Source organism: Felis catus, chromosome D2 (genome assembly GCF_018350175.1).
Source record: "Felis catus isolate Fca126 chromosome D2, F.catus_Fca126_mat1.0, whole genome shotgun sequence".
Taxonomy (NCBI): Eukaryota; Metazoa; Chordata; class Mammalia; order Carnivora; family Felidae; genus Felis; species Felis catus.
In genome coordinates, this window is record NC_058378.1 from 82,822,767 (window position 1) to 82,830,637 (window position 7,871).

Consider the following 7,871-nt stretch of genomic DNA (forward strand, 5'->3'; position numbering starts at 1 on the left):
CTACCCCCTTCTCAGCTTCCAGACTTTCCTCTCCACTTGGATTCTCCAGGGTTGCCACAGCCAGCCGACAAGGTGGGTTCGGTTTCCTCCTCTGCCCCTTCACCTGTCCTTGGTCCTCTGCCTCCTTCTGTCTCCTCCTCACTTCTGCGTTTCCCTATCATGCTGTCTTCCTTTTCATCACACCCACTGCTACCCTTCATCAATCATCCTCTCCCGGCCCCACTTGGCCATGACACCCTGCACTGTGATGTCTGGTCAGCCATCCCAGGACCATCCTCATGGATACCCTAGGCTCCCCTGTCAAGAGCCTCGAACGCCCATTGCTTGTTCCCAAGGACAGGAATGCAGGCACTCTTGGCGCCCTTGGTGCAGCTCTCAGCATCCTCCCTTTGCAGGAAACAGTATGCTGTTTCCTGGGCGTATGTTTCTTCCTGGGAGACTGGGTCTGTCACATGTTGGCGCATCACCCAAGCTTTTGCTACTGTTTGGCCATCGATCCTGCATCTGCTGGCCCCGCCCCCACCCTCGAGGCTGGGAAAGTGTGGGGAAGGGTGACTGGTGGAACACGAGGCAGGAAAAGCAGGGAGAAAGTAACCCCTGACCCACTCAGAGTTTATGTTTCCCACACAGGCCACCTTGTGATTGATGAGAACAGAACGTGTCCCAGAGAGGAGCTCGTAAAGTATTTTTTGAATAAACACATCCTTCTTCCACAATAACACTGAACGGTTTCTTCTCCTTACAAAACAAGACTTTGCCGTAGTCCTTTTGCGGTTGAGTTTGCCCATTTTCTTTATTTCTTCATTCAGTCACTTGTTCATTGATTCAACAAATAATTATTGAGTCCTTACTGTTCTTTGTGTGGCTAATGACACAGGGAACAAGAGAGTTACCTCTCTGCTCCTGGTGGGAGTGGGGCAGGGCACCCAAAACAAACAAAAGAAACGAAGGCATCGGATAGTGATGTGATGGAAGGTTCCCTTGTGGTTTCATGGGGGCTCAGGGAAGTCCTCGCTGCAGAAGGGACATTTAGACCAAGTCTAAGGCGGGTAGAGCCAAGCACGCAGACTCAGGGGATCACATCACAGGCATAGAACTGTGGGCCGAGTCCCAATCATGTGCCTTGTTTCTCTCGGCAAGACATGGTTGGCATTTTGGCCAAGTCAGCTCTTCACTGTGTGGGACTGCATCTGGGTTTTGAGCACCAAGTGCAAATAGCACTTGTGAGTAACTGGGACAATGAGAAGTACGCACTTCTTCATCTCCAGCCCCCACAGGAGGCCGGCACCTTCTGAGTAGGGCTCTTAGGCTAGGGACAACAGCTTGGACTTCATTCTCAGTGCAATGGAAGACATGGCAATGACAGCGTACAATCTACATTTTTAAAGATTGTTACAGATCACTCTGGCTATTGTGTGTCAAAGACTTTAGAAAGTAAATAATGTCAGTGGTGGCAGGCAAGAGCTCTTTGCAGGCTGTTTCAGGCATGTCGGCCATGTGCACACAGCACCCTAGGGAGTGTACGAGAACACAAAAGGGGGGGCCGGGTTAAACCTCAGGACTCTACAAGGTTGTTAAAGGAGATTGCGCAGAGACATGAGAATGGGGTCCAGGATGGTGCCTGGTCACTTGCCACATTCAAAGTTGGAGGAGCGCCTGGGTGGCTCAGTCGGTTGGGCGTCCGACTTCAGCTCAGGTCACGATCTCGCGGTCTGTGGGTTCGTGCCCCACGTCGGGCTCTGGGCTGATGGCTCAGAGCCTGGAGCCTGTTTCTGTTTCTGTGACTCCCTCTCTCTGCCCCTCCCCCGTTCATGTTCTGTCTCTCTCTGTCTCAAAAATAAATAAACGTTAAAAAAAAAACAACAAAAAAACCCCACAAAGTTTGATAAGAGGAGGAAGAGCCGTAAAGAGGTAGGAGAGGAATAGTCAGCGAGGGAGGGGAAAACCAGGAGAATGTGGTGTCATGGAGGGTGAGAGGAGAAAGTGTTTCAAAAAGGAAAGAGGTTGGTAACGTGTGTCCCAGGCTGGTGAGAGATCAGGTGACCTGGGAACAGAGCAGCGACCACATGTTCGAAAAGATCTTTGGCGACCTTAACAGAAAAACCCATGGTGGAGGGGCCAGCCTGGAATAGGTTGAGGGACTTATTTTGTGGGATATTTTTAAAAGAATATCCAGATTTTTTTTCCTGATATAAACTATGACAATGTGTTTGTAAGCTGAGGGTAGTAATCTATGAGAGACAGAGACAGAGAGACAGAGAGAGAGAACACAAGGGAGAATGGAGATAACTGTAGCCACAAAGTCCTTGAGGAACTGGGGGGCTTGGCCCCTGATGGGAGCAGGGACTTTCACCCATAGTAAGCAGGCAGGGACTGTATATGGCAACCGTCATGAGTGGGTTGGTGGGTTCCATGGTGACAAGATAAAACAGCTTCTGACTCACTGCTTCAGCTTTCTTGATAACATAAGAGGCAAAGTCATGAGCTCAGGTTTGCACATGAGGGTTGGGGGAGGGAGCATAATGGGGCCATAGGAGGGTTAGAGCAGAGGGTACAAACCAACCCCCCCCCCTTTTATACACTGAGAAGATGGGTCTACTTACCAGGTACTTTGTGCTCATCGGGCAAAATTGCGGTCCCAGGGGATTTGTGGTCATGACTTTTTGCATGACACCAGGACACATTATTGTGGGGTTTTCCTGTGGTCATAACGTGAGTGGGGCTCACAGATGGTCTCACTTGGGTTTGTTCATGGTTGGAGTTTTTCCAGTCATGTTTGTTAGAGGGAGGCAGAAGCACTTTCAGGGGCATACATTTGAAGATGGATTGTGGGCTCTGAGCTGGCTGATGGAGCAGAGGACCTGAGAGGGAGATGACAGACTGGAAGCCTCATGCAGTTGAAGGCTCTCTGGGTAGGGGGTAGGGGGAAGGTGGGAGGCAGTGGCTGGGCTTGTGGGGAGTGGCATTATGGAGGAGCTGGTGAAAAGATCACTCCTGATATCTCACCACCCCACCCATCCATCTAGGAACTGGGCCAGTTAATTTCTGTTTCCAAAATGTCTCTACCTTGGTCACCACCCCCTGGGTTCATAGGCCAGTCTTCTCTTCTGGACCCTAACCACAGCCCATGGAGGAGCCTGTCTGCTCCAGTCACTGACCCTCCATTTCTGCCTGCTTCTGGCAGCCAGACCATTCTTCTAAAACACAGATCTGAGTGGGCCATCACTTCTGCTTAAAGGTCTTTGATGGCATCTGTAAGGGCTTGGGATAAGGTCCAGGGTATGCATGCCCTACACAATGGAGACTGCTCTACATTCCAAAATGGGTCTCTGCAGCAGCCAGACCGAGCCACCAGTAGGTCCTCAGGTGACTGTGGCTCCTTCCCTGTCCTGGCCGGAGCACATGCTGCTCTGTCCCTTCCTCACAGTCAAGGCTATGTTCTTTTAGATGCTTTTTCCACCCCCATCCTGACCTTGGAGTTCCCATTTCTCTCTTCATTGACTCCTTTGTGGTGTTTTCTTATCACTGCACCCCAGAACCTCACATGGCCCCTGGCATATAGTGCACCCTACTGATTCTTAAATGAAACCCATAAATGAAGTGTTGACCTGCCGCAGAGAACGTTCCCTAGAATGGTTTCAGAAAGCTGCCCAGTCCCTGGCAGAGCAGGGTGCTTTGTAACAGGATTTTCCCTTTTCTCGGTCATTCCTTAGGCCATTTCCAGCCACTCTCTATTGGGTGCCCAAATAGTATGCTGTAGTAGCACATCAATGATTAATGGGTTTATTAAACAAAATGCCACTCATGATATGATGAGACTATGTCTAACATAACATCTGCCTTCTTACAAACTTCAGAGTTTCATTAAAATACAATCAAAAGGTAAGAAAACTAGAGCCATGTGCAGAAGTTTGTGACGAAGAACATATGTCAGTGAAAAATACTCGTAGCGTATTTTATTACTAATTATTTAAATCAACATGTAAAACATGTTATTTACCTCAAATGTTGTTTTTGAGGTTTTCTTAAAATAACTGTATCTCGGTGAATCTGAGACCCTGTCAATTAGAAGATGCACACTATTTCACGCATCACCAAGAAAGAAAAATATGCTGCCAATTAACGATGATACCGTTCTCGTAAAATGTATAGCTGCCCCAAATGCCTGCCTCCAGCAGGAGAAAGAAAGCCCATAGAGCTTATTTATCTCTTAACAGTGGTTTTCGACTGGGGGTGATTTAGTTCCCCTCTCCCAGGGATTTTTGGTAGTGTCTAGAGACATTTTCGGTGGTCACAGGTAGGGTGTTGGTGCCACTGATATCTACTGAGTAGAGGCCACAGATGCTGCTAAACATCCTGCACTGCACAAGACAGCTTCCAACAACCAAGATCGCCAGCCCCAAATGTCAGTCGTGCCAATGCTGTGAAGCAAGGCTCTAAACAAACAAGGAGAGTTTCTTGCACTGCTTATATTCCACCATCTCCTTCTGGATTTTCTTTGCTTCTCATTTCCATAGAACATTGATCTTAAGCCCTGGGCCCATTCTGAGTACCTACATGAAAACTGCAACAAAAGCATTTTAGGAGCAGCCATGAATTGGAGCAAGGATTTATTTCAATAAATTAACCTAAGCCCTGCACAAGCCTTTATTTCTCTTATTCTAATATAAAACCAGAAAATACACTCAGCCACATTCTGCATTTTAATTATACTTTCAGAGGATATAATAGTTATATGAATTAAGAAGCAGTAAAATTAAATTGATTTTTCCATATATGCCAAAAGATGTGGGAGTTAATGCGTGTCATAATGTGTGAACATGGAATCAGTTGTAGAACTTCTTTAAAGGCGCCCAAACCCTAAATTACACTGAGCTGATAACCTTTTCCAACTTGTGACTCATCTCCTTAACGTCATTTGAACACAGTTCCACATCCTGGGCTTAGCAAGGAGCTAAACCCAGCAGCAGCAAAGTTGGTGTTTGTGGGAAGTTTTCGAGTATTGTAACAGGAAGCTCTGGAAATTATAAAAGAAGAGGCCTTCTTTGATCTTTTCAGTCCAAGAGCTGTCTGACTTGATGTACTTGAACTTCTGAAGCATGATTCAGAGAGTGTTACCCAACTCGAGGGGTGACCAAGGAAAAGCAAAAGTCAAAAAGAGTTTGTTCCTTCTCCCTCTGGCTTTCATGCTGATGTCATGAGGACATTTATGAAAAGGGCGTGGGTGTCCCTAAGGCAGTTACCTTGTGACAAATAAGAGGTAAACTTTCAACGAGAAGCCCATTAAATTCCAAGGCTGAGTCGAGCGTGAACTCATCCTTTAGGTGTTGACAATGGGTCTTTGCGTGTTCTAACTGCACCATAAGTATTGTCACACTTCAGGCCCTGTCACCAAGAGATGGTCCAGCCCCAGGCAAAACCCTCATGAACCAGTGCTAAGTAGAGCTCTGGGCCCTAGTTCTCTTTTCCTTCCATTATGTGCCCAGAAGCTATCACCTATATTCAGCTACCCAGTGCTTGGCATTGTATCTCCTCCAGACAATCAAAACCTGGTTGAAAGAAAAGCCCTGAGCACTAGACATTTATAGATTAGGATGGATTTCATTTGGTGATAATGCTGTGGACTCATGCATTTTGATCCTAGACTCTAAATAAGCAGCAAAAGGCTCTGCTTTGGTTCATAGAAAGTCAGGCCTTGGTCTATAGTTTGGAAAGGAAGGTGAGATGGTGGAGCTTTGGCTCTGCCTTAAAAGTCAGGGCCAGTTTTATATGACCTGAGCCCCAGCACTGCCCTCTCACAGGGTCTACCCACCTGCTGCCTGTGGCCTGTGTTTAATAAGCTCGAAACGGAGGCGCCTGACTGGCTCAGTCAGTTACGCATCCCACTCGATTTCGGCTCAGGTCATGATCTCATGGTTCGTGAGTTCGAGTTCAAGTCGGCTTCCATGCTGACAGAATGGAGCCTGCTTGGGATTTTCTCTCCCACTCTCTCTTCCCCTCCCCAGCTCATGCACATGTGCACACACACTCTTTCTCTCTCACACCCAAAATAAATAAATAAACCAAAAAAAAAAAAAGGCTCAAAATGCAAATATAAATCTCGCTAACAGAACGTTAGCCAAGAGCTCAGTGAAGACAAGAGATGGAGTTGTCTTGTTCAGTCTTGTGTCCCCTGGGCCCAGAACAGAGCAGATGACCAAAAATTAGGTATCCAGTGAACAAGTGGAAGACTGAACACCTCTTAAGCTAAACATTGTTTGGTGAAATTGATTCACGCAGTGGAAGTTCCTTCTGAAGGCAGAAGTCTTTCCTGTAGATATACACAGGGGTTGAACAATTGATTTTACAGTCTTACAAGTCTATAATTTTGATTACCACGTATGAGAGGTGACTGCTCTTTGGTCAGTTGCCATTGTGGGAGGAGACTTCCCTGGTCCCAGTCATGGTTCCATGGAGTATTGTCAGAGGATCTTTCTGGTTGGGGAGGGAAGGTCAAAATGTCAGCAGCAATTACAAGGCTAGATTTAAGCCGGAATCTTGGTTCCTTCACACAGCATTCAATGCTTTTTGTTATTTATTCACTTTAGTGAATGTTCACTGAACTACTAATGCACTGGTTTGCTGTATAACAAAATACCCCAAAATGCACTGATTTAAAACCATATGTTTTCACTCGTATATGGATCCTGAGAAACTTAACAGAAGACCATGGGGGAGGGGAAGGGGAAAAAAAAGTCAGAGAGGGAGGAAGCCAAACCATAAGAGACTCTTAAAAACTGAGAATAAACTGAAGGTTGATGGGTGGTGTGAGGGAGGGGAAAGTTGGTGATGGGCATTGAGGAGGGCACCTGTTGGGATGAGCACTGGGTGCTGTATGGAAACCAATTTGACAATAAATTTCATATTAAATAAATAAATAAATAAATAATTATTTAATATTGCTCACACTTCTACAGGCTAGGGTGGCTAATCAAACCTCACTGTGATAGACACCTCTATTGACCTTAGCTAGGCCTTCTCATGTGTCTGCATTTGTCTACTGGCCAGAGGCCAGAGGCTAGGTATGTCCGGGCAGCTCTGCGACACGAGTCTCTCACCTTGCTCTCAGAGTCACAGGCCAACACGCTCTCAGGGCAATGACAGAAGTGCAGGAAGACAAGGCCAGCCACGCAATGGCTTTTCACGCTCCTGTGGCAATATGTCTTCTAAGATCCATCTGCCAAAACAAGTTTCATAGCCAGTTACAAAGTCAAGGAATAGGGAAGTACACTCTGTCCATGGAGAGAAGAGAAAGGAGGGAGTAAGTATGTCTGAACAAGGATCTCACCTGCCATATCAAGCCTGTACCAGGAAAATCCTATCAGCCTCATTCACTATTAAGTCTTAGTACACTTTACTAGTCCGGCTTTCCAAACAGATGAGTAAATGAGTGCCATGAGGGCAGATGGCAGTGGAAAGAAGAACCACCATCTGTTTGATTTTGTCTGTGGTGAGATAATTTGGGCCTGTTATAGATTTATGTCTAAGTCAGTAATTCCTATCTGTAGGGGAGGGAAATTGGTTATGGATCTCAGGAAATCTGAGAATGTGATGCAAATTTCTGCTTCCTCTTCTCAGATAAATGTCCATCTACAAAGAAGCACAATTATCAACATTCAACTTTAGAGGATCCAAGGGCTCTGAAGCCCACCTGTGGATCTCCTTGGGATTTCATGGATGTCTAACCAAGAGCATCTGATCTAAATGCTTCCACCTGGAAGATCCAGAGAAGTTGGGACAGGCTTGAGTTATCAAGAAGAACTTCTGGAAAGCATGTTGACATCAAATTCTTGGGCATCTATTCTGACAATTAGACCTCCAGGGTTTTCAGA